Raw genomic sequence first — 25,962 nt, 5'->3', positions numbered from 1 at the left:
ATATGTGGTTGACTTCTGTGAGCCAACGGATCTTACTTTCCTCCCTCCCATTTGCCCCCTACACTGCCACCCCCAATCTGCTCTGGAGTGCTGGTGGAACCCCCAGAACAGATGAGTGGAGCATACAGGGAGGGAGAAGGGCGGGGAAAGTTTCATTGGTACTCACAGAAGTCGTCCTGCACACAATGATTTCGTCGGATGCGACCTTTTATCTGAACTCTTTGTTTTCGTTCTCTGTCATGGCGCTTTTATGCTGAATTAATCTTGATGCCCTGACATTTGCCTCCAATTCAAATGAGAGATGCTGAGAGACACAAGTGCTTCTCACTTTGCAAACATGGCAGTTTGTGAGAGTGACATTTCTTCTGAGTTTAGGTACGCATAGCTGTTAGCGATACGGATAAATGAGAGAGACGTGGTTACCTTTAGGCATTTTTTTTTTAAAAAAGATGAAATTTTGTTAAAAGTCAAGCCATATTAGTAAGGGAAGTGTAATTGGTGATGAGCTTATTTCTCTTCATGACTCACTAAACACAGTCTCTGTGATGGGGGGAAAAGGATGAAGAACTGGAAAAATAATAAAAAATACTAAAAACAATCAGCAGGACAGAAGAAGCTGCAAGACAGCAATACAAAGCAACTAATCACCTTCCAGTAATATACCAACAATAGCATACTTCATTAAAGAGGGGGCATGATGGACTTTCCAGATGAGAGCGTTTCAGAGGCTAGACATAACCACTAATCTCATCTTTCTAACAACTTGGAGGGTGACTCATGACATGCCCTCTATTGCAAGGGTGCCTGGGGAGGCCTTCAGAGGTGTTCCCTGGCTCCTATTCCACTATGAAATTAGGTTTTCTTCTGTTGTAGTAGCCAACAGAATAGGCTACAGTGTGTGGTTGCTTGTGGTTGGTGATTTCTTTGATGTGTGGGGTTTCTCAGGTTTCCATTGGCCCCAAAATATTGATGACATTCCTTTATTCTTCTGTGTAATACAGTAGTCTTATTCCAGGTCTATTCATATTAAAAGCATAGCACAAGAAAGCTGAACTGTATATCCAGGCTGATATGTTTAGACTGGGACAGACAGGGACCCATATTAACACCAATGATACTTTGACCCCCTTTTAAAACAGTAATTAGACAGACCTGAAATAATTAGAGTATTTTATGAAGATTCCGAAAGAACTCTCACTGGGTATTTAGTTCAGAAGTGAATTGTGTTTCATTTAAGCCTGGTTAAGAAATGCTATTTGAAAAGACATATCAAGTTGGAGCACTTTGCAAAGGTTTTTTCTTAATATCATGGATGCCCCAAATGCCTGAGGTATTTTGACGCATGCAGAGCTTATCTGTGCCTATATGACATCCTTATAATGCTGCCCAGGAGAGATAAGCAGTTTTTATTTACTGCAGATTGAGCTGTGTTTTGTATTAAGGCTATATTAGGCAGAGTTGGCATTTGCAAAATCAGATATGACAGAGCTTAAACCTTGAGGGAGCTTGTCCTTAAAAGATGAAATGGATCTGTTTGCTCTTCCCGCAAGCGGAGTGTTGCTTTTGCACAAATGTAGTTTGCATTTCTCTTTCTCTCTGTGTGTATTTATGATAATTAGAATTACTTTTGTATAGTAATTCTAATGGCCGTGATGTTCAGAGAAATGGTCAAAAGGATAGGCACCAGCGGCTTAAAAAGTACCGGTAACTATCTGCATTCAATCAGATTCTAGCCAAAGGATAACTGAAATGATCTCCTCCATTTCAAGGAGAAAGGAAATTCCAATAAGCTGTATCATTGCTGTACATCTTTAAAAACTAGTCCATTGCTTACTTAACCTTTCTACCCAGGTGCAAGGCTGGATTTTGCATGCTGAAGATCCCTCTCAGAAGACAAAGAAGACAGTGGGTTAAACGCCAACTTTTGTTTTCCCGGTTCAGACACTGGACAAACAACAATAACTCAGTCTTGTTTATATGCATTACAGTATCCCAACCCACAAGACAAGCCTTTGACAAGCTGCTTCCATCCAGATGTTTTGAACTACAGATCCTAGCAGCCCCAGCCAGCACAGCTTTGAAAGCTGTAGTTTGTCAGCCTGGCAAAAGCTGCACTAGAATAACTTACCGAGAAGCAATTATGTCCTGTAGAGTTTGCTTTACTTATTTAGAACTTTTCTATACCATCCTTCATGAAAAATTCAAGGGCAGTTTACCACATACATGCCGTCCCATTAAGATCGATTTACTCTGACCAATACCTTAAAAACAAATACATCTGGTAAGCCAGATAAATGCTAGGAATGACAAAATGGGGAAGCAAATCAGGCTTTAGCAAGGGCTGGAAATGCATCAGAGTTGGAATTTGCCCTATTCCAGAAGAGGGATGGACACCATCAGAGACAAGGCTCTATGTCAGGTTGCTGCAAGGTTAATTTCAGCAGCTGCAGCATAACCAGAGGGACTCATCTGAAGATCTCAAAGAATAAGCAGGCCTATAAGAGAGATGGTCCCTCAGGAAACCCAGTCCTAAGTTGTTCACAGCTTTGTAAACCAACAGCAAAAATTCTAAACTTGGTCCAGCAATCAGATTGCTAAAAGAGAGAGAGATGGAGGGACTGTGACCCTGTTGGATATATTTTTTTTTATCTCTCAGTGGATTTAGTACCATCCCTCATGCTATCCTTCTTAATAAGCTTCTCTGAGTTGGATTAGAAGTCATTGCTTGTAGGTAGCACTCCAGCGTGGGGATCGATCCAGAAGGCGGTGCTTGGAGACAACGGCTCAACCTCCTGGCAAATATGCTCTGGTCTCTCTCAGAGTCCTATCCTTTTCCCCATGAAACTGCCTCACTTGCTGGATCATCACCTTCTCGTGGCTTGCACATTCCTACGACCCTTGTGAGCGAAGCCATCAGGAGTCTCGTACCCCCCAGCAGGGTCACCCAAGACATCCTGAGGGATGCGGGTGGCGCTGTGGGTTAAACCACTGAGCCTAGGGCTTGCCAATTGGAAGGTCAGTGGTTTGAATCCCCGCGACGGGGTGAGCTCCCATTGCTTGGTCCCAGCTCCTGCCAACCTAGCAGTCTGAAAGCACGAAGTGCAAGTAGATAAATAGGAACTGCTCTGGCAGGAAGGTAAACAGCATTCTGGTTCACCAGAAGTGGCTTAGTAATGCTGGCCACATGACCTGGAAGCTGTACGCCGGCTCCCTTGGCCAATAAAGCGAGATGAGCGCCGCAACCCTAGAGAATTCCGTGACTAGACCTAGTGGTCAGGGGTCCCTTTACCTTTACCTTTATTAACCCTGAAGGACAACAAGCTTTGGTTAATATACATTTAATGTTGATTCTAGGGTTCACATGCCTGACTGATTAATTTGTATCCTGACTTTTCTCCACATGGTGCTAACGGAGGCTAACAACAATAATACAAATAAAATGCAATAAAATCTGCCATATGTTTTGGAAACTTGTTTCTTTGATGGGCATCTGAACACCTCTTAAAACAGCATAACCAAATTTTGCATGATGGTTCCTGAAATCAAGGAGCAGGCTTTTGTATGGGTTTGGATGCCATTTTGGATCAAGACGGAGGACTGCACCTTTCAAAACGGCACTGATTTTAACCACTGATTTCAAAATGGCATTGTTGTTTTCTAGTTTCTCATAACGCCCAAACAGCGCTAGGTACAAGGCTGCTGGCATACAATAAAATACAATGTAAAAACAAAAACAGAGAAAGGCAGGTAAGACATCAATACAAGCAGCTAATTAAAACCAATTAAAAAACCAATTAATATCTGCATTTTAGGATACTCTTACACTAAGGCAAATAAATATTCAAAAGGGGGTAAACCTACAAAAGGCAATTCTTTATAAAACTCTCCATAATCATCCTAAGGGTGGTATTGGTCTGGCGAAAAACAGTATTAACTTACTTATAAACTCTGAGCCGCGTAAGATGTGCACAGTATTACTCTAATGGGAATCTATGTTTGCATATATACAAGCCAAGGAGGAGTTCTTTTATTGCAGAGCTGCTTGATACAATAGACTGTAATGTGTCCTTAAAGTCGCTTATGGGTTATCTTGTGAAAGCCTGTGGGGTTTGCGTTTCATTCTTAATATACATTCGAAGCAGCTGCTGTAATGGTTCCTTTGGAGCTGTTTTGGTGTTCACAGTAAAAACGTTTATTACAAACAGTAGGACTTGCTCATGGTACCCTTAATGATTGGTGTAGATTGTGTTGTGGGAATAGAGGCAGATAATATTTCTGGGGGAATTTGTCAAACGTTTGAGGCAGATTGTCATTGACGTATAAAGCAGTAGCTTTCAACAGAGGCAGAAGGTAATTGGAGAGCTCTAATTTCCTGGACATTGATAATCATTTCAATTGTGCAGAACCTTTTGCAGCCCTTCTCTTGTTCACCCTATATTATAGGGCATAAAGCGACTATTATTCCTATTTTGCATGTAAGGCTACTTGGTGAGTTTCTGGCTGTCTGTTGGAAGTCTTCCGGTTGCACGCCACAAAGTTATTGCACTGGCATGTTAAAGACAAAACTGTGTTCAACATTGGTCCTCGTGAACACTGAGAAAGGACCACACACCCCTTTCCATGAATCATGCAATGAAATGTGGCCATTGAAGCTCCCACTAGAATTCCATCAGAATTGTGCTGGTCACAGTTTTCACTTTTTCTCCAAGGAACTCAGCCAGGGTAAAAGGTAAAGGTAAAGGGACCCCTGACCATTAGGTCCAGTCGTGGCTGACTCTGGGGTTGCAGCACTCATCTCGTTTTATTGGCCGAGGGAGCCGGTGTACAGCTTCCGGCTCATGTGGCCAGCATGACTAAGCTGCTTCTGGCGAACCAGAGCAGTGCACGGAAACACCGTTTACCTTCCCGCTGGAGCGGTACCTATTTATCTACTTGCACTTTGACGTGCTTTCAAACTGCTAGGTTGGCAGGAGCAGGGACTGAGCAACGGGAGCTCACCTCGTTGCGGGGATTCGAACCGCCAACCTTCTGATCGGCAAGTCCTAGGCTCTGTGGTTTAACCCACAGCGCCACCCCCATATCTCGGTACAGGTAGGATTAGGCCCAAGATCACCCAGTGAGCTTCATGGATTTGAACCTGGGCCTCTCAAGTCCTAGCCCAACATTCTCACCCTGACCTTCAGCCCATGGCAAATAAATTACAAGGTAAATTGGCTATTAATTATGAATTTTTGCTAGAAGATTGGCTGTCTTTATAAAAGCTATATTTATAAATGGGAAATGTTGGAAAAGAATTAGTGCAATTCCTCTCTCCCCCAAAGCCATACATTGTCTTCCATTAGGATTTCTACATTTGAAAAATGTACAGTGTTTTGCACCATAATGATAAAATGTATTTAGTTTGCTGTAGCAATAGTTTAAAGTATTGGGCCCACTGGTAGAGGAAAGGAGGCAGGGGGAGCGCACTGCCCCATGCACCATCGGGGGGGGGGTACCATCGCGGCTGCCCCCCTGGACATGCGCTGTGCACCCTCCACTGCACCGGGCGCCATGCCCCTACGGGCAGCACACCATGCACCCATGGACAGCGCACCACACCCCAGGATGCGCACCACGCCCCCGTGGGTGGCATGCCACTCCCCTGGGACACGCACCAGCCCTGGCCTGCTCTCCGCTCCCGGTGCCGGAGCATGCAGCTTCGCCACTGATTGGACCAATTGGTGGATCATGCCCCATAATGAGATCATGGCCCATCCTAAACTGACCATAACACCCACATCGTAACTGGCTGTGTTTAACTGTATTATTATGTTTATCTGTATTATTTAGAGTATGCTCGGCTGACGAAGACCGGCAGGGCAAAACAAGGTATTATTCTGGGAACCCTTGTCTTAAGTTCTTTTGTCTGATTCTTGCATACAACAACTATATTTTGCAAAGGCATATGTGGAACATAACAAAGAAAAAGTTCATTTTCTGCAAGTACTGCTTCTTAAAGTTGTTGCATCTGATGAGGTGCCAAATAAGGGGGATAACACCTTAAGATGTTGGAATATGCAGAGTTAGCAGGACTGACCAACAGGATAAGAGATCAAGATGATAGAATACACAAGGAGGATATTTGTGGATTATTTGAAATGTTAGTGTAAACAGGTAAATAGGATTAGAATAGATTCAGCAGTATAAATTAAACAGAGGTAAAATGATGGGGGCGGGGAGATAGGGAGTATTCAGAATATGTAGTGATGATGGGAAACTGAAGGGAAGTCCTAACTAAAGTGTTGTCATACAGTGGTACCTTGGGTTAAGTACTTAATTCGTTCCGGATGTCTGTTCTTAACCTGAAGCTGTTCTTAACCTGAAGCACCACTTTAGCTAATGGGGCCTCCTGCTGCTGCCGCGCCGCCGGAGCAAGATTTCTGTTCTTATCCTGAAGCAAAGTTCTTAACCTGAAGCACTGTTTCTGAGTTAGCGGAGTCTGTAACCTGAAGCGTATGTAACCTGAAGCATATGTAACCCGAGGTACCACTGTATTGGTGAATAAATAAATGTGGAACATATAATAGAAAAGCAATTAAAAAAAAAAAAAATAGAATTGGGTCCCATTATTAGGATGGGTTTAAAGGAGGACTGCAGCTCTGAAAAGGATAGACTACTAAGTTAGTGGATTGCAAAGGATAACGAGGATTGCTTTTTATTTCTCCTCAATAGAATAATAAACTTTCTCATCCTCTCTAGGTCGGAAATGGTTACTGAGATTGCCTTTCCGAATTTACTCTTTGTTTCAATGTGGACAGTCTCATTGCACTGAAATGTGTCCCGAGCCAACTTGTAAGGAAGATAGGTTGTTTGTTTATTAGGTTCCAGGGGCGCTGGGAGGATGACACAACAAAAGCCACGTCTGCCCACCTTTCACCCAGCAGGAAGTGTTCTGTGTGTCTCATTCCATTCACAGGAACTCGGGACCCAAGCCCTTGTGGATCGGATCGATCAACAGCTTTGCAGTAAGGCTGTGCACACACAATACATTTGAAGCACATTTAAAAGCATATGTTGTTGTTTAGTCGTTTAGTCGTGTCCGACTCTTCATGACCCCAAGGACCAGAGCACGCCAGGCACTCCTGTCTTCCACTGCCTCCCGCAGTTTGGTCAAACTCATGCTGGTAGCTTCGAGAACACTATCCAACCATCTCGTCCTCTGTCGTCCCCTTCTCCTTGTGCCCTCCATCTTTCCCAACATCAGGGTCTTTTCCAGGGAGTCTTCTCTTCTCACGAGGTGGCCAAAGTATTGGAGCCTCAGCTTCAGGATCTGTCCTTCCAGTGAGCACTCAGGGCTGATTTCCTTCAGAATGGAGAGGTTTGATCTTCTTGCAGTCCATGGGACTCTCAAAAGTCTCCTCCAGCTCCATAATTCAAAAGCATCAATTCTTCGGCGATCAGCCTTCTTTATGGTCCAGCTCTCACTTCCATACATCACTACTGGGGAAACCATAGCTTTAACTAAAAGCATATGGCTTCACCCAAAGAGTCCTGGGAACTGCCGTTTGTTAAGACTGCTGAGAACTGCAGCCCTGATGGTAACATTTTGGAAGTACAATAGGAATAATAGAATAATTGGAAGAGACCCTGAGGATCATCTAGTCCAATCCCTTGCAATGCAGGAATATGCAGCTGCCCCATACGGGGATCGAACCTGCAACTTTGGTGTTGTCAGAACCACACTCTAACCAACTGAGTCATATCCCCCCAGCATGTTTTCCATAAATTTGTTGCATTCGGTGTTTCTAGCTAGATAACCTGGGAGATCTCTTGGTTTTATGAGTCAAATAATTTCATTCTTTGCTATATGGATGTCATAATCAGGCCTCTTCGTTTTTTATGGCCAAAGCTGTAAGTGGGAAGTGAGGGTGCAGTTCCTTAGCAGAAGGTGTATTTCATATCCTCTTCAATGTCTGGTTGTAAATAGCCATGAATAATTAAGGGTGGGTGAAATTAGTTCCTGCCACTCGCTGAGTGACTGGCTTGAAGAGAAAATGATGCGGAGCAAGCAAAGGTGAGATGCATAAAACAAAAACATTGTTAACAAAGGGAAATGATGCAGGCCTTGGCGACAGGCTCTCTGGCTTTAGAGGACAGCTGCCAGGAATGGAGGTGATGTGTGTGTGTCTGTGTGTGTGTGTGTGAGAGAGAGAGAGAGACAGGGAGAGAGAATGAGAGGGAAAGTTAGAGAGTTCAGCAAAGGCCTTTTGAATCAATTGAAAGGGAATAAGAGAGAGAGAGAGAGAGAGAGAGAGAGAGAGAGAGAAAGTATTGATAGCTAAATATTTCAATTTCGCTTTCTCACAGTTTCACATTTTCCCAATCATAAAGTTGCTTCCCCACATTTCCACATCAGCTTGCATTATTATTGTTTTTCAAAAACTCATTGGTATTTTATTGCAAATTCCTCCAAAGACGCACATTTTGTATGCAATTTCGCCTAATGTACACATTTTTGCAAAGCAGTTTCTTCTAATATGCATTTTGAATGTTATTTTTTATACAGTGGTACATTGGTTCTCAAACTTAATCCGTTCTGGAAGTCCGTTCCAAAACCAAAGCGTTCCAAAACCAGGGTGTGCTTTCCCATAGAAAGTAATGCAAAATGGATCAATCTGTTCCAGACTTTTAAAAACAACCCCTAAAACAGCAATTTAACATGAATTTCACTATCTAACAAGACCACTGATCCATAAAATAAAAGTAATAAACAATGTACTGCAGTCACATAATCAATCAATCAGTAGCTAAACTGGGTTCCACACAATCACAAAAACAAAACAAAAAGAGCTGCAAAAACAAAAAAGCAAAATAAATAGCAAAATAAGACAGACCTCAGCATAACACTCAAAATGGAGCATGTTCGGCTTCTAAAAAAAGTTCGCAAACCAGAACACTTCCAGGGTTGCAGTGTTTGGGTTCCAAGTTTTTTGAGTACCAAGGTATTTGAGAACCAAGGTACCACTGTATATTAGAACATAGAACATTATTTCATAAAAAAGCATCAAAGCAGTTTACAACAAAAATGCATACAAACAATATGAAAGAAGTTAAAAACATGTACATTATTATGCCTTATTGTCCATGCTGTTTGATTGGAGAAGTCAGCAAAATTGGGGGAAGAGCGAATTGTTTCAGACTGCATCTTGTTATGGATGACGTAAGTTTGCCTTAAAATGTGGACTGAACTGAATTCCTCCCGCATCCCTACATCATAGGAAGAGGTCCAGTATACCTGAAGGAGCATTTCCACCCCCATCGTTCTGTCTGGGCAATGAGGTCCACTGCCAAGGGCCTTCTGGCAGTTCCCTCGCTGCGAGAAGCCAAGTTACAGGGAACCAGGCAGAGGGCCTTCTCGGTAGTGGCACCTGCCCTGTGGAACGCCCTCCCACCAGATGTCAAAGAGAACAACAGCTACCAGACTTTTAGAAGACATCTGAAGGCAGCCCTGTTTAGGGAAGCTTTTAATGTTTGATGGATTACTGTATTTTAATATTCTGGTGGAAGCCGCCCAGAGTGGCTGGGGAAACCCAGTCAGATGGGCGGGGTATAAATAATAAATTATTATTATTATTATTATTATTATTATTATTGATTTGCCTCTTCAAAATCTTGTCAGTTTTTTTAAAAAATAAAAAAGCAGGTAAAAAGCAGGTTGTGAAGCCAAACACTCTTTTTTCGGGCATTGTCATGCCCTCCATAGCCATCATAGTGGAATTTTGTGAGACAGCCTTTTGCTGCTCTCTCACAGTGGCTGCTGAATGACAGCTCAGCAGGCAAGTGCTACATTAGGCACATCCCAGCTGTCTTCTGAACGTGGCATCTTATTCCTTGTACTTACAAAGGCGGGGGCGAAAACTCTGGAGTGTGCCATTAGGCAGCCTGTATAGCATTCATTATCTTTCACCTGAATCTTTCTCTCCCCTCCCCTCCAACCTTTCCTCTTGGAGGTCCTCAGCTCCTAGACACTTCTTGCTATTTCTTATCCCCCCTCTGTAAGATCTGTTGTTTCCCATCTCGTTCAGTGCGGTTGGGGATGGCAAAATAGCACCTGTCCACAGCTGCGCAGCATATATATAGAGCTAGGTGCCTCTCCCAAATGATTACCTGCAAGACTGAAATGGAGATGGGAGTCGTTTGCAGAGAGAGGATGCAAAGAATTAATGAATCCTGAAAAGCACACAGTGAAACTGCATGGTGCTTTTTTTTTATTGAAAAGGAGAAGCCAAGATTCTCGTGTTAGTGGGTATGTATAATGATAGGCTATTAAGTCTCCATGCTAGCTCAGCCTCTCTGGGGACCCAGGCTGACAATTACAGTGTAATAAATGTGATTCTTTTGTGATGTGAAAGGTTCAGCGTACAAACAGCTCTTGACAATCGGAGCTGTTGCCTATAACCTTGAGTTGAGTCTTAGTAACAGGGGATGGGCAGTACAGGGTACACATTAAATATGGTGTATGAGCTCATCTTCCACTTCCCTCAGCTGCCAGGATTACAAAGATAAATTGGAATATACAAAAGATTTGAGGGGGGGGGCGCATTTGAAAGAATTCCAGGAAAACTAAACCCACAGATCAGCAGAGCCCCCGTATCATATCAAAAATGTTTGCACATTACATTCAACGAGTCTGTGCCCCTGTGCACTCGACACTTGAGCTGCACAAACAGGCAGGTGTACACCCTTTCACACAAACACTTGTAAATGTGTAGAGGCAGCTTGCACCTGTGTTCCCTGCAATATGTGAACAAGCCTGTGCACTCTGCACGTGAGAGTTTGAAAAGTGATGTGCTGCGTGAGACTGCTGTTCCAGAAATGAACCCGAGGCCTGGCGTGCTGCGGAATCCGTCATCTAAAAAATGAATATTGTTTGCAGCTGATAATGGAGCCATTAGAAAGCTGCCTTATGTCAGATCATATCATTGGCTCATTGAACCCAGCATTGTCCAATCTGTCTGGTAGTGGCTCCCTGGGGTGTCTGATAGGGGTCTTTTCCAGAACTTTCTGAAAATGTCAGAATCTGAACCTTGGATTTTTTGTGTGCAAAGCGACCTACCTCTGAGCTGTGGCCCTTCCCCAGCCTCATTGGAAGGAAGGATACACAAGCATCCCAAACTGACAAATGCCTCAGAGGTTTATAGGAAAGAACTACTGCTACAGCAGCAGCAGCAGCAGCGGTAGCAGCAGCAAGAACAACAACCACACACACACACACAGTTTTTTGAGTTCAGAGTACTGAACTACAAGTGAAAGATGACGGCTTGTACATAAGATTTGTCCTCTCGTTTAGATGACTCACACAGTGTGCACACAGAATACATCGTCTTGGTATTGTATCCCCTCATGGCTGTTTTCAGGCTTCCTCCCTTTGCTTATTTTAAAATATAAAACTCTGGGGCTCGGCAAATTGCTTTCCCTCTCAGCAGGCGCTCGTAGAATGAAATAATGAAATTACTGCATTCCTCTTGCTAATTAGCTATTCCGAAATGCATTATTCATTTTATATAAATTACTTGAATGCCCTAATGCGCTTAACTGAAAAAAGTATGCACACATAATACTGGGTGCATTTCCCCCCCCCCCTAATTATACAAAGCTTGAAACCACCTGCATATAAATATGGTCATTATTCAAAATTTGGGGAGGGGAAACCAACAGATGAGAGGCTTCAGAGTTCTCTGTGTTCTTTACATTGTGTCTGAAGGTAAGGTGTCATCACTATTACTTCGGAGACCTAATCAGATGCTCTAAACATTTGGGGAAGCAGAACTGCAGGCAATGGGGCAGAATGAACTGAGCTTTGCAGAAGTCTGGCTTGTTTGACTTGCATATAAAACGTGAATAGTCAAACATTCTACCTTTTGTGGCAATAATATGAAGAAAGCCGCTACACAAGTTATCATCCAAAGGCATCCGCAGCATGCAGTTAATTTAATTTCTTTTGCAAATAACCTTTTGGCTGTAGAAGTGCGATGTGATTTAAATCCCGATTGGTGTTTCCGTGTAAATAGTCTGGACCTGAATTCTCTTTGGCAGGCCGTGTATGTCAAATAATCTCATTCCAGCACAACAGCGGCCAGTTTAGATACCTGTATGTATTAGGGGTGGTGCCCCAACCCCAAGATTCAGCTCAGACCTTGGTTTGAGACTTTGGAAAATGGCCCGGTTTGTCACCTCAGTTCTGGACTTATTTATTTATTTGCTCTCGATAAATTCTGTCTCTTATGCGCAACTGATGGCATGGAGGCTGAACACGGGCAAGGTTCGATACAGAGCACAGAATTAAAAGAGCCAACCAAATAAGGCAATAAAACAACGGTATATGCTAAAAACCCCCACCTCCCCCTAAATACAACAGAGCAAAAAGATCAGCTTACAAAACTTCAAAGGCCTGGACATATCAATCAGACCTAACTGGTGCAAAAATGATGAGAATGTTTCTGATGATTGCATCCAATCCATGCTCATGTTCAGCCTCCATGCCATCAGTTGCGCATAAGAGACAGAATTGAATGTCATCAGCGTTGTGATGCCATGCAACCCCCCCCCCCCAAACGATGCCTTCTCACAGCAGGGAATTATGTCACATGGAACAGAAAAGAGTCCCAAGAGGTCCCCCAGCAACTGGGGAACACTCCTCCTCCACCAGTTTATGTACCATATTGCCCCAAATATAAGCCACATTTTCCCCCTAAATTCTGACCGTGAACAGTTAAAGTGCACCTTATATTTGTGACATTACAGTTTGCAGCCAGGAGCGTGGCAAAGCAATGCATGCCCCACACGTAGTCCCCCGTCCTCTCCCCCAAGGCCGGAAAGGGAGAAAAAGCGAGGAAGGGGAAAGGCTGCCGCCAACACAGCGCAGCTCCCCTCCCCGCAGTATGCAGCTGGAGCAGCGGGGAAGGAAGCGGCTTATATTTCAGCATTTCTCCTTTTTTCCCTTTGCCCCCTCCAATTTTAAAGATGTGGCTTATATTTGGGTGTGGCTTATATTCAGGCTAATATGGTATCTTCCGCCGATGGGCTGCGTGCATCCAGCCACAGGCTGTGTCTGCATGGACGCTTCCTCTGCTCATCCCTTTTCAATCCTCTTCTGGTTCTGGGAGATAGTGGTGCAGGAGAGGGTGAGGAAGCACCTGGCCCTCCATTTGCCTGATCTGCCTCTGCTTCCAAGCCATCCTGTACTCCACCATCTGCCTCTGCTTCCAAGCCATCCTGTACTCCACCATCTGCCTCTGCTTCCAAGCCATCCTGTACTCCACCCTCCAGCTTGGAAGCTTCCCCTGGCCCCCAACTCTTGCCTCCTGGCCGGAACCAGAGCTATTTTTCTAGAAAAAGAGGCGGCAGAACTCACCACGAATGCCTCCCTTGTTCTCTTACAATGGCAATGACGCCCAACTGAGAGGTGCTGGAACTGAATTCCGGTGATTTCCTGCTCAAAAAAAGCCTGGTCTGGAACAGTTCCCCAGAAATCACTGACCCCCTCTCCAGAGAGCGATAGATTCGTAATCTGGGGAACAGGGTTTGCGTCTCCACTCCTCCACATGCAGCTGCTGGGTGACATTGGGCTAGTCACACTTCTTTGATGTCTCTCAGCCCCACTCACCTCCCAGAGTGTTTGTTGTGGGGGAGGAAGGGAAAGGAGATTGTTAGCCACTTTGAGACTCCTTCGGGTAGTGATAAAGCGGGATATCAAATCCTCCTCCTCCTCCTCCTCCTCCTCTTCTTCTTCCTTCTAGCATCCTTTCAGTTCCTGAAAATACCCAACTAGATAGGACTGCAGCAATCATAACAATGGTGCCTCCAAGCCCTATTGACCAGAATCTCCAGAAGGACATCATGGCTTATATTATTCAAGCAGAAGCCAAACTAGGCAGCCATGGGGTCTCCACCCACCTCTTGTCATCCACTCCACCATTTGTTGTAGTATACAAGGGTACTGATGTCCCACACAGTAAGACGATAGGAGTAAAGAGGAAATAAATCACAGCTCTTAAGTCTCCTTGTATGTGAGTGACTGGTTTAAGGGCAAAGAGTGACTCTCCAGATTGCAACCTGGCAATCTTAATTCTAAGTAACTGGAATTTCCAATGGACCATCCATTTATAAAGCTCTTGTCCTCAGTGTGCCAATGATGGCAACCATTGTACGTTTGAACAACATAGAAAACTTCCTGTACTTGCCAAAACTGATCCTTCTAAAAGTGGCATAACATAGGATAGCCCAAGTGGTTGATGACATGGCTAGCATTTCCAACATGTATGGGACTATATGATCAATTGGACTGTGATTTTTTTGGCTCTGGATTTGCAAAGCGATCTCCTTCATCTGCCTGTGATCAGACCTGGCTGCCACTTGCTGAACACACAAAGCAAACTTGCGTGCATGAAAGCAGAATAGTAATGTAAAAATGGTAGAAAAGGAAAGTCAAGTGCTCTAAAGTAGCTTGAATAATTGCAGACTTCTATAGAATCAACATTCTTTCCAGTTTTTTTTTCAGTGATGCCAGGACTGAATAAAAATGCAGGATTTCTGTTTTTCAATCCCTAGGCGTGTTAAGTGCCTGTCTAAATTTAGTACATAGGTTTAACAGAGGTTACACCACTGAACAGTTAGTTTTAAAACTTTTTCTTCTTCTTACTGGAAGTGGGAGCTTTTGTTAACTAGAACAATTCATATTACTAAGGAGAAGAAAAACTCAATCTTCTAAATGTATTTTTATGGAATTTGTGGAAGCTTGTTCTCTCCCCCCCCCATGCTTAAGATAAAAGAATAAATGACCGAAATAGAATTAAATGTATAAACATCTTATTGTAACGGCGACAGTAGGGTTTGTTTGCCATCTTGCTACTCCCCACCTGCTTTGCAAATTCACTGCTTTCATAAGCAAATAAGAAGAGCCCGGCTGGATCTGGCACTATACCCTTTCTGGTCTAGTTTTCTGTTTTCACAGTGGCCAACCACATGCCTATGGGATGCCCACAAGCAGGACCTGAACACAGCAGCAATCTACCCAGTCGTGACCTCAAAGGACATCAGGGACAGGGCACCATATGGCTCTGCGATGGAAACAAGGGTTGTGTGCCAACCACTGTATGTTTTCAGTGTGTGCCCAGTTGTTTGTTGTGCATTTTACTGAATTTCATTGGTCCCCGTAAAGTCTTTTGCTGTTTTGTTTTATGTTGCTGTTGCTGGCATTCATTTACAAAAGTATTTTTACACCACCCACTTGCATAACATGTCAAGGCAGTGCACAGCAGCAGATGCAAATACTATAAAAATAAAATATTGTAAAATGAAACAGTACAAAATAATCCCAAGTATGACCGGCTTGAATATTTGTGCAAAAAACAACAACCCCAGAAGCTTTTCTCTTGGGAATTATAGGTGTAAAGGCAAAGGTAAAGGGACCCCTGACCATTACGTCCAGTTGTGGCCAACTCACGGGTTGTGGCGCTCATCTCGCTTTATTGGCCAAGGGAGCCGGTGTACAGCTTCCGGGTCATGTGGCCAGCATGACTAAGCCGCTTCTGGTGAACCAAAGCAGCACACGGAAACGCCATTTACCTTCCTGCCGGAGCGGTACCTATTTATCTACTTGCACTTTGATGTGCTTTTGAACTGCTAGGTTGGCAGGAGCAGGGACCAAGCAACGGGAGCTCACCAAGTCGTGGGGATTTGAACCGCCGACCTTCGGATCGGCAAGTCCTAGGCTCTGTGGTTTAACCCACAGCGCCACCCACATCCCAATTATAGGTGTAGAACTACCCAAACAGTATAGAAATTTATGTATGTATGCAACTACAGCTGTAAGAATGTTACGTGTCCAAAAATGGAAAGAAGAAGTCCCGACGAGAGATCAGTGGATACAAAAAATTATTGATTTTGCAGAAATGGCAAAACTTACGAGAAGAATGAGAAATCAAGATAACAAACTTTTTATAAAAGAATCGAAATGGTTTATTGAATATCTACAAACAAATTGTAAACAGATAAAGACAGTGGCAGGATTGCTGTAATAACCTGCAGTTTCAAAAGAATATAGAATCAAAACAGATGAATAAAAGAATAAGTTAATTTAGAATATGCAGGATATGATAAAATAAATTTAAGGAACAGCAGAAAGAGGAGGAGGAAGTCGAGGTTTGAAATGTTAGAACTATTGTTAAACTATTGAAATGTATATAAATGAAAACTATAAATAAAGTTATAAAAAAATAAAAAGGAATGAGTGGCTTGTCTAAAAAAATGGGAATTAAAAAAACTAGGTAGGTCTGGTGGCATAAAAAGGACTTCAAGAGTTATCTGGAGGTTAACAGGGAAGTTGCACTGACTGTCTTTTTATTTTTTATTATATACCACTTTGAGATTTTTGAATGTTAAGCAGTCAATTTTAATAAATACTACTGAGTGTAAACGAACTATGAAAAAAGACTCCATGAACTGAAAGCGGAGATGCTACATGTACTTTTTTGTTTATTTATTTGTATCACAAAAAAATATTTCACTACCACTTGGTGTACTAATACTGATCAAGTTACAAGAATCACGTATAATTTCTAGAGTTGGATTGCATGAAGTTTCTATTTATATCTGCTATCCAAGAAGGAGAGCAGGAATTGAAAAAGGATAATTATTGTGTAAAAATGTAGATAAGAATTTGCCTTATACTAGTTGAGACCAATTGGTCCTTCTTTTTGCTCAGCTTTGTCTGGCAACAGCTCTGCAGGAATTCATTCAGCAAATCTTTCCCAGCCCTACCTGGGATCGCTCAGGGATTGATCTGCTGTGAAAAACATCATTCCTTTGTGCGACAGCCTTGTGGAGCTGTTTCACAGCAGCAGAACAAAGTTTCTCTCGTGCCTAGACCTCTGCTCTAGCATGTTGTATTTTCTAATTGATGTAACCTTCCCTGGAATCTCATAGCAAAGAGCAGGTGAGGAATCTAATAAATGATTACGATTATGGTAATTTTGCAAGAGGTTATTCAAATGGAAGTCTAACGAAAATGGCAGTTCTGTGATGATATGAGCAGCCCACGAGATGATGAAAGCTGCTAGCTCAAAGATTGCTTAGTAAAGACTTGACGATCAATTGCCATAGGTACAGGGTGTCCTTATGACAAGGTACTAGACTTAAGGATGAGTTTCATCCTCTTGCATTTCTCTGCACCATGGTTGGACAGCTTGCAATGAAAGCGCATTTTTTTTACTCACTGATATTGTATTACTACTTCAAATAAACTTAAGTGATTATATAGAGGTTGAAAAACTTGGGTCCGTGTTGGCTGAAGGAGATTAAGTGGTGATATGACAGCTTTCTACAAATATTTGAAGGGCTGTCAGATAGATGATGGAACAATTTTGTTGTTGTTGCTCAGAAAAGACTCGAGCCAACGGTGTCAAATGACAAGAAAGAGGTGTTCGGATAACTTCCTGATAGAATGAGCTGTTCGATAGTGGAACCAGCTGCTTAGAAGGGTGGTGGTGTTTAATTAAAGGTTGTATGGTGACCAATTAGGGATGCTGTAAGTGTGACTTTCCTGTTCTTCAGGGCTTTGGACTAGATCAGTTTTGAGGTCGCCTTCTGATTCTATGATTCCATAGTGTTCAACTTCTGGGGCAAATAGTTCAGCCAGGAGTTTCTGCTTTTGCCTCTCTGCAAGCTTGCTTTTATTTCCCTCCTGTGTTTTTTTTTTTTTTAAACCTATCCATAGTAAAGGTTTTCTGTGTCTAAGAAGCACAAATTTGTTTTAAAACCAAGTACACTGTTAAACAGAGGATGCATAAGGGTTCTTTTCAGAGGGAGTAAAAAGACGGGAAATTCCCTCAAGCCAGCTGTCCTTACTGAAAGGGCTTTCAGCATGCTGGCTGTAGTTTTGCATGTCTGCCACAGTTAACACTCAGCACCTATGGGGCTTGCTGGTCCAAGATCAACACGCTGCAGCCGTACCATATGCCCCAAAGGTTGCGAATTTGATACCTCGTGAAGCAACTGGTGAAAGGGCCCCATGCTGAACAAAAAAGGCTACTATGATCTGAAAGTATATGGCCTTCCCCTGGCCTTCCATAGACAACACAATATACTTGAATGATAGCTTTGCATTTGAGCACAATCTCCCAGGAAGCACAAGAGCCTTTGCACTGAATGGAAGATGCTCGGAAACATAGTGGTGTTACAACAACAAAGTCCTTTCGCAAAGCTCTCCCTCTCCCTCATCCCTAACAAACCTCCAAAGAAAAATATCCTGGTGGATTGTGCTGTTGATCTTCACAAAAGCATGCCCATGATAAAATAACTAGCCTGAAGCAGTTTGTTGAATGATGGACTCTGCGGCGAATGTTGCTTGGATGAACTGTGAATGTACGGTTTGAATTTGGAGTCCCTTGTGCACTGAGACCAAGTAATCCCGCTTAATTGTCAACACAGAGCAGATGCAAATGTCAGCACATGTTGTAGGGCAAGCTGTTTGCCCGAGTCCTCCAACAGAAACCGGGAGAGTAGTACCCTTTGTTTCATTCTATTGCTCCCGAATTGTCTTACCTTCTACATGTTTGTTCTTTCTTTTGTTAGTCCTTTTTAGATGTTCTACATGGGAGTTAAGTAAACGTGCAAGGGAGGACTGTGGGGACAAGGAGGCTAGCTCCACCTTTGCTGTCCTCTCTGATTTGCTGGTTTTAGAACCCTGGGAAATCAGGGTGTCTCGTCTACTTTGAGTTTAAGAGATTACTAATTTATCACACACCTGTCTTATTTATTTAAGGAATTCATATCCCACCTTTCACTATTTGTCTCAAAGTGGCTTACTGAATGGAAAATATGCAAAATATAAAAACTAGATTAAAATATAAGAAAATAAAAACATCAAAACAATGTTCATAGTGCAAAGGCCTCCTGAAATCTCAGAATTGTAGAGTTGAAAGCGACAACGAGGGTCATCTAGTCCAACCCCCTGCGATGCAGGAATCTTTTGCCCAATGTGGGGCTTGAACACACAACCCACTGAGGTATTGCAGGTCCATAATGTTTGGAACCTGAAATTTAGCAGGGATAGTTCCTGCATGATTCAAAATATGAGAGGGATCCATAGAACTGAGCCCACCAGTACATTGAAGGCATGGATCCTCATTGACACGGAGTCTTGTTTCTGGTCCATATGGGACCACATGGATCCTCATTGACACGGAGTCTTGTTTCTGGTCCATATGGGACCACATGGATCCTCATTGACACAGAGTCTTGTTTCTGGTCCATATGGGACCACTAATCATGCTTTCCCAAATGATCTCACTGATTGACTTGGGACACAGGGGGTAAGGCTGTGCTTATGGTATTCTGGGCCTAAGTTGTTCCTTACACTCATACCATGGGAAAGGTTATTAGTATTCCCACTTTTGTTGGAATTTACTTGAGTCACCTTGTCAATCCATAGGTGACCAGAGAATGGGATGCTCCAAAGTCTGATATTCTATTATTTCCTGAGGCAAGCAAGCTAATCCGTACATAGAAGCAAATTTATGCTGGTATATCAGGAACTATGGCAATAAATTGCATGCACATCTGAAAAAGGAAGTAATCTATTAGTTCCAGTAGGAACTAATGGCTGGATAAGGATGGTCATGAGAATGTGCATTGAAATGCACATCCAATTGAAAGAAATGCAGCATGGGAAGTCGGTTTTTGGACACACGGGTGGACATCTGATTTATACGCACAGTTCCTGATGTGTATGCATAAATCTGCCTTGGATCAGGAACAGTGTATAGCACTAGCCGTAAAGATCTGTTTATGATTTCCAGAGAACTTGCTGTTGTGTGCTCAAAATATGTATACAGTATGTATAGCTTTCTGTTCTATACAGCACTGAACGCAATTGTTTCTGCTAAGTGAATATTCACCTAAGGCGAATATATATATATTATTAAATGGTAGACCATCCCTACAAATCCCCACACCAGGCCAGCATAGAACCACCTGCAGTTTTAGAGCTCCTGTGGGGTGCATCCTGGATAATTTCCTTCTAATGCATGTACGATATGCGCTCCGTATCAAAGACAACATTGCAATTCCTAAAGGCTTCTGAGAACCAGCACTGGGGCCAGGGGACCATGTTATTTGTAGGATGATGTACGGACGTGTTGTATAGGATCCCAAGTGGCAGGAAATGTGTGCTCAGGCCAAGCAAAACGAAGACACACATTTGTTTTAGTTTATGAGCAAACTGAGGAAGATTTTTCTGGAGAGAATTATCTGAAGACTTCAGCACATATAGCAGCTGCAGTGCTCACATCAGGGTCATATGGTTGTTTTCTCATTCTCTTGTTTTTAAAAAGTCCCAGAAAAAAGGATTGTCGTTTGCTGTCTTTATTATTTACATTTCAATCCATGTTCAAAATTCTAATGTCTAAAGCTTCTACAGTCTGCTCATGAATGGTTTTTGATCCAGCAGAGGCATCTATGCATGTAATAGAAAGGTGTGTGATTTTTCTCTGATTCAACCTTCCCCCTGCCCTCCACACATGGAAAAAATATACCAAAAGAGCAGATAGAAATGGTAGTCAGTTAGAATTGAAACTACTAAACAACAGCAGGCAAACAATCTGCCCATCAAGTCAAAAGCATTTCACAACAAGGAAATCTTGTGTTGGGATTGGACCTTCTTTGAGTAAAAATGAGCAGGTGAATGCTGGGTTCTTCTTCCTACAGAGAGTCAACATTTTTCTGTTTTTTTAAAAAATAATAATAATGCAGAAATGTAATATATATCTACTTTATGAGGAGGTGTGGCCTATTTCACACCCTATTGTATTTTTAAGACAATTGAAATGTCAAATAGAACTACATGGCACATTATTTTTTTCCTGTCAAGGTTATTATTTTTAAAACAACATTATGATAGAAATAGAGATCATTAGTAAGTGGGCTATTAGTTACGTAGATGTGTTTTCCATAACTGACATAAATTACTTAATAAAAAAATATTACCATCTCTCTTAGCTGCAACAGCAAAGAGCTTTCTTTTCTTAATGCATTATGCAATAGTTGGGTCATGTTTGAGATTAATCCTTTCAGCATGCTTATTTCCTAAACTGGATCTTAATATATTAAGCACTGAAATTATGAATTAATTACATCTGCTCCTGATTTATAATTTGGTTCTGAGTAAATTTTGAATCTAAACATTACATGGCATGAATCTAAAGAGATGTTGTACTCATAAGTAAATGCTTAAAGACCGATTTCCTGGCAATACAATGTTCACCATCCAAGATCTGTTACTCCAGAGTTACAGACATATATGTTTTGCCTTTAAATGTGAACTGAATTGAATACCCCCTATATCTATGCTGTGCTCACTCCCTGATGTCTTCTAGGGGTTGGAGGCAAGATTCCTGTTCAGCAAGAGGGGGAGCAAGACTTTATTGGACTGTCTGGTCAGATATGCTTTCAAAAGTAATTTACAGGGTGAGCCAGTTTTAGTTAATAGCTTGGGGCGGGGGGAGCCACTCTATAAATAATGGCCATATCAAAGTGAGAAGGCTATTTCTTCTTCTTCTTTAAAAATGGTTTGCTATTTATACTGCCAAGTTAACAGGAAGAGCTCACTGTGGTCACTCTCCTTCTTTCTAACGACAAATAAATGTCAAAGCAAATCATACATGGTGCTAAACTTGGAAATTTATTTCACAAATATGGCAGCGTAAAACCCAACAAGCATTAACAGATGGGTGATAAAAGTGTGCAACTTTTTTTTTAAAAAAAACCAGCCGAAATGGTGTTGAACAGAAAAATAGCACCACGGATCAGTTTTTGTTTGGTTTTGCTGACACAAATTCCAGCGCGTGTCCTGAAAGCTCATAAAATAACTTCATGATGACAACGTGTTTCTTTCCCCTTCCTTGTGCTATTCAGATTCCAACACCGTACTGGGAAGGAGCACTTGGCTGTAAAAAGTTTACTTCAAGATTGCTGAACTAGTTCAAGAAATACATAGCTTTAATTTTCTTTTAAACGTACTTTGTCCCTTGATATATACTATCTTGGGAAGTTATTGATTTTTCTTCTTCTAAGAGTCCGATTTCCAGAAAGGACTCATTCTGCTAGAGTGAAGCCACTCTGCAACAGGTACGCTTGCTTCAGTTTTCTCCCAGGTGATACTACCTTTCCATATACCACATTTTGTATGCTTCAGATAGGAACATAACCTTGTACAACACACTTAAGTGCAAAAAAATGAGTAAAATGTGTGTGTTGAGAAAAATGTCTTTCAGGGAGCAAGGATTTGTACAACCTCTTCCTTTCTCAGTCTGCCATTTTGTCAGACATTCGTTAACTTTGAAAGGCTACACACAGGGAAGGTACCGTAAATGATTTGTAAATATCTGTTGAAGGCTGAGATAAGCATGTCTATTGTGTGCTGTGTAAAAATCCCACATTTTAAAAATAAACATTTGAATCAGTGGAACACAGACTTGTGCAAAATGAACTAATTTCAGTGGAATGGAAAACACTAGATGAAAGAGTGGGTGTATATTGTAAAGGATTGAGGCATGTTCATACATTCATATTTATCGCTAGCCAATTTGCAGGGTTAGGGTTGGGCATATAATGCCTGGTATTCTGGAATTCTGACCCTGTGGGAAATTACCGGTAGGATAACAGACAGCAGGAACTATTTGAATTCGCTGTGAAGGTCTGAGCTGTCCACCATTTTAGAGGCTGCATTTTAGAGATTGTGGTGGCAAGTCTCCTGTCAAAAAAGGCAGGGAAAAGGAGCAAAACAGAAGACCCTTAGCACATATGAAAGCTGGAAAATGCAAAACACCTTCCACACTATGAAAGGATCTCATAACTTTTCTGTATCTTTCACAAATGTGATTTTTGTTGCAATAGAAAAAAAGAGATTTGATGACTGCCGTATTCCGGAATAGCAATGGAATGATAACCAAGTCATGTAGAAGCATGCAGGAAAATCTAGAGATAACAACAGCTATAATGTTATAACAGATACATCTGGAAGGGCTCTATCTTTCAAATTCTTAAAATATAAACATTGATGCAGAAAACAGTTGGAAAAGCAACCTTCATACCTTCCTTCTAATGTAACTGTCATGAAACTGATACAATTAAACAGGGCAGTTCTTTCCAGTAAGCTTCTATCTCCATTCAACAATGCGTAGAGAAGGGAATTTGCTTAGAGACTGAGGCGAATGTTCAGAGTTGATTTGATTATATAGTGGACCAGAGAGCCTTCCATGAAATTGCTTGGTGCCAGTGTGGGAAGGATTAATAGATTTGTGGGCTGCACAGAGTCATGGTTAATGATAATAAAAACCCCTATTTGTGTTAATCAGTTTTCACTTAATGGATTGGAAAGTTAAACAGTTTGTTCTCTGGACAAATTCTTAGGGAGAGAAACAAACCAAGTCATAGGTGTGCATTAGAGGCAAGAGAAAAGTGGCCAGAGCATCCCCACCTGATTCAAGTGGGAATATAAACTCAGAAGCAGCTGCTGGCTTTTCCTTCTATCAATTTCGAATGGTTTGTGATCTCATTTCATTTTACTTTATATTTATTTAAATATGCCTATACCACTTGGTATTTACAAAAGCGGCTCAGACATAAAACACAGCAATATCCAATGAAATCAATACTCAGTTAAAGTCCTCTTCAATAAAATAAAGCCAATAATTAACAATAAGTAAATAAAATCAGTACAATGACCAAGGATATCAGCGACCACTTTTAATAACATCAAAGGTCAGAGAAAGCAGGTAAGTGTTTGGTTGGTGGTGAAAACGCCATACAGTCTGTACTCACCTGAGCTCAGTAAGAAGAACATTCTGTACCACTATCTTGCCAATGAAAGCAGGAGAATGGCCAACTGGGGACTGAAGATATTATAGCTGATGAGATTATAGAGGCCTTCCCTCTCAGGTAAAGCCAAGCAATTCTGCCGTCAGGAATTGACAGAGCAGTGATGGCATGTCCAGGATGGTGTTGTGCTGCTGCATCAAGAATCTCAGGGGAAGCATATAAAAAGAAATAAAAATAACTATAATTTTTTTTAAAGTATTTATCTTAAGGGGAAGAAAAACATTTGTTGTGCAGAAGAATCATAGACTCGTAGTAATGTAAGGGATCCCAACTGTCGTCTAGTCCAACCCCTGGAGAATGTGAATTGTAAAGTTGGTGTAGTGGTAGTCTCGTAATCTGGTGAACTGGGTTCGCATCTCCGCTCCTCCACATGCAGCTGCTGGGCTAGTCCTTGGGCTAGTCACACTTCTCTGAAGTCTCTCAGCCCCACTCACCTCATGGAGTGTTTGTTGTGGGGGAGGAAGGGAAAGGAGATTGTTAACCGCTTTGAGACTCCTTCAGGTAGTGATAAAACGGGATATCAAATCCAAACTCTTCTTCTTCATCCAAACTCTTCTTCTCAACCTTTGATGCTTTACCAAGGCCTACTCTGACCCTTCCCCTTGCTTTCTGTCCAAGACTTTGCTTCCTTTTCAGTGCTAAAACTAATACCATCTGCTCTGAGAACGCTTTCTTTCTATCTCCCAATTGTGACTCTGCCCTTTCGTCTATGCATTTCACTTGTTGAATGAACTACCCCTGCAATCCCACACCCATTTGGAAGCACCCTTAGAATTCAGAAGAAATGCTTATTTCATGCAATCTTCCTGACCGCATAGAGGAAGTACCTTCTTCAGAATAGGCACTTTTCACTTTTGCCTTCCTCATTTTTGCTACATAAAATCCCATAGGCTGCCGGCAAGAAGCATTTCCAGAAATGGCATCTTAAATTGGGTTGAATAAACTTATGGCTTTTCCTGTTTACGATCCATTTTGACTCCATCTGACATGATATTAATTGCGGCAGCCTTTACAGGAGCTGCAGTACATTTGAGGCCTTCATGCATGGCCTAATTTATCTGGCCTCTTATTCATTCCCTGCTCCTGCATTGTCTAGCAAAGGTGCCACAGATAATTGAAGTCAACCACTTTATGAGCGTGTTGTTCAAGGCTTAGGCACATTTCCTTTATTAAACTCTCATAGCTCTGCAGAGGGCAAACAACACAATGAGAACATCTTTTCGAGCTCATTTTATGAGGCCGTTTATTCTGTACTGAAGTAGAAGGACAGACCAACCACTTTGAGGATCTCTTATAATAGCGACTCCACACTTTGCACAGCAAATGTGTATTTGTGTGGTACACTTATGTCTCCCACAGTGTGTGGAAGACATATGGATAGGCATGTGTGTCCTTAAACAAGCCCATAGGCCTGGGAAGCCAGAACTTCTAGGCATGCATCCACAATGCGTGTACAGCCAGTGTGGTGTGCTGGTTAAGAGCGGTAGTCTCGTAATTTGGGGAACCGGGTTCACGTCTCCACTCCTCCACATGCAGCTGCTGGGTGACCGTGGGCTAGTCACACTTCTCTGAAGTCTCTCAGCCTCACTTACCTCACAGAGTGTTTGTTGTGGGGGATGAAGGGAAAGGAGAATGTTAGCCGCTTTGAGACTCCTTCGGGTAGTGATAAAGTGGGATATCAAATCCAAACTCTTCTTCTTCTTCTACCTTTAAGTATTTGAGGCAGAAAACACGGTGTTTCCCATTACTGCATTGTTGCCCTGCCCTTTGGTCCTGCTCTGGAATGGTATGTATTATTTTCCAGCAGCAGCAACAACAAATTTTATTATGCAGTCCCAGACCGGGCATTATTTTTCTTTGTTTGCCACAATACATTTGGAAATACGAGTCCATGAGACCCTAGTCTATGTGATCATTTTACTACTGGAAAATCGTCATCTGAACTTCTAGAAAGGCCTGCTGACATAGTCCTGGGAGCAATTAGACAACGAGGAAGTAATATATGGGAAAGAAGGAATATAAAGCAGTGCCCACGTTGCTGGAATT

The sequence above is a fragment of the Podarcis gaigeae genome, assembly GCF_964106915.1.
Source record: "Podarcis gaigeae genome assembly, chromosome: 11".
NCBI classification, from domain to species: domain Eukaryota; kingdom Metazoa; phylum Chordata; class Lepidosauria; order Squamata; family Lacertidae; genus Podarcis; species Podarcis gaigeae.
The sequence above is the reverse complement of the archived record's forward strand: the minus strand, read 5'-3'. Positions refer to the sequence as shown.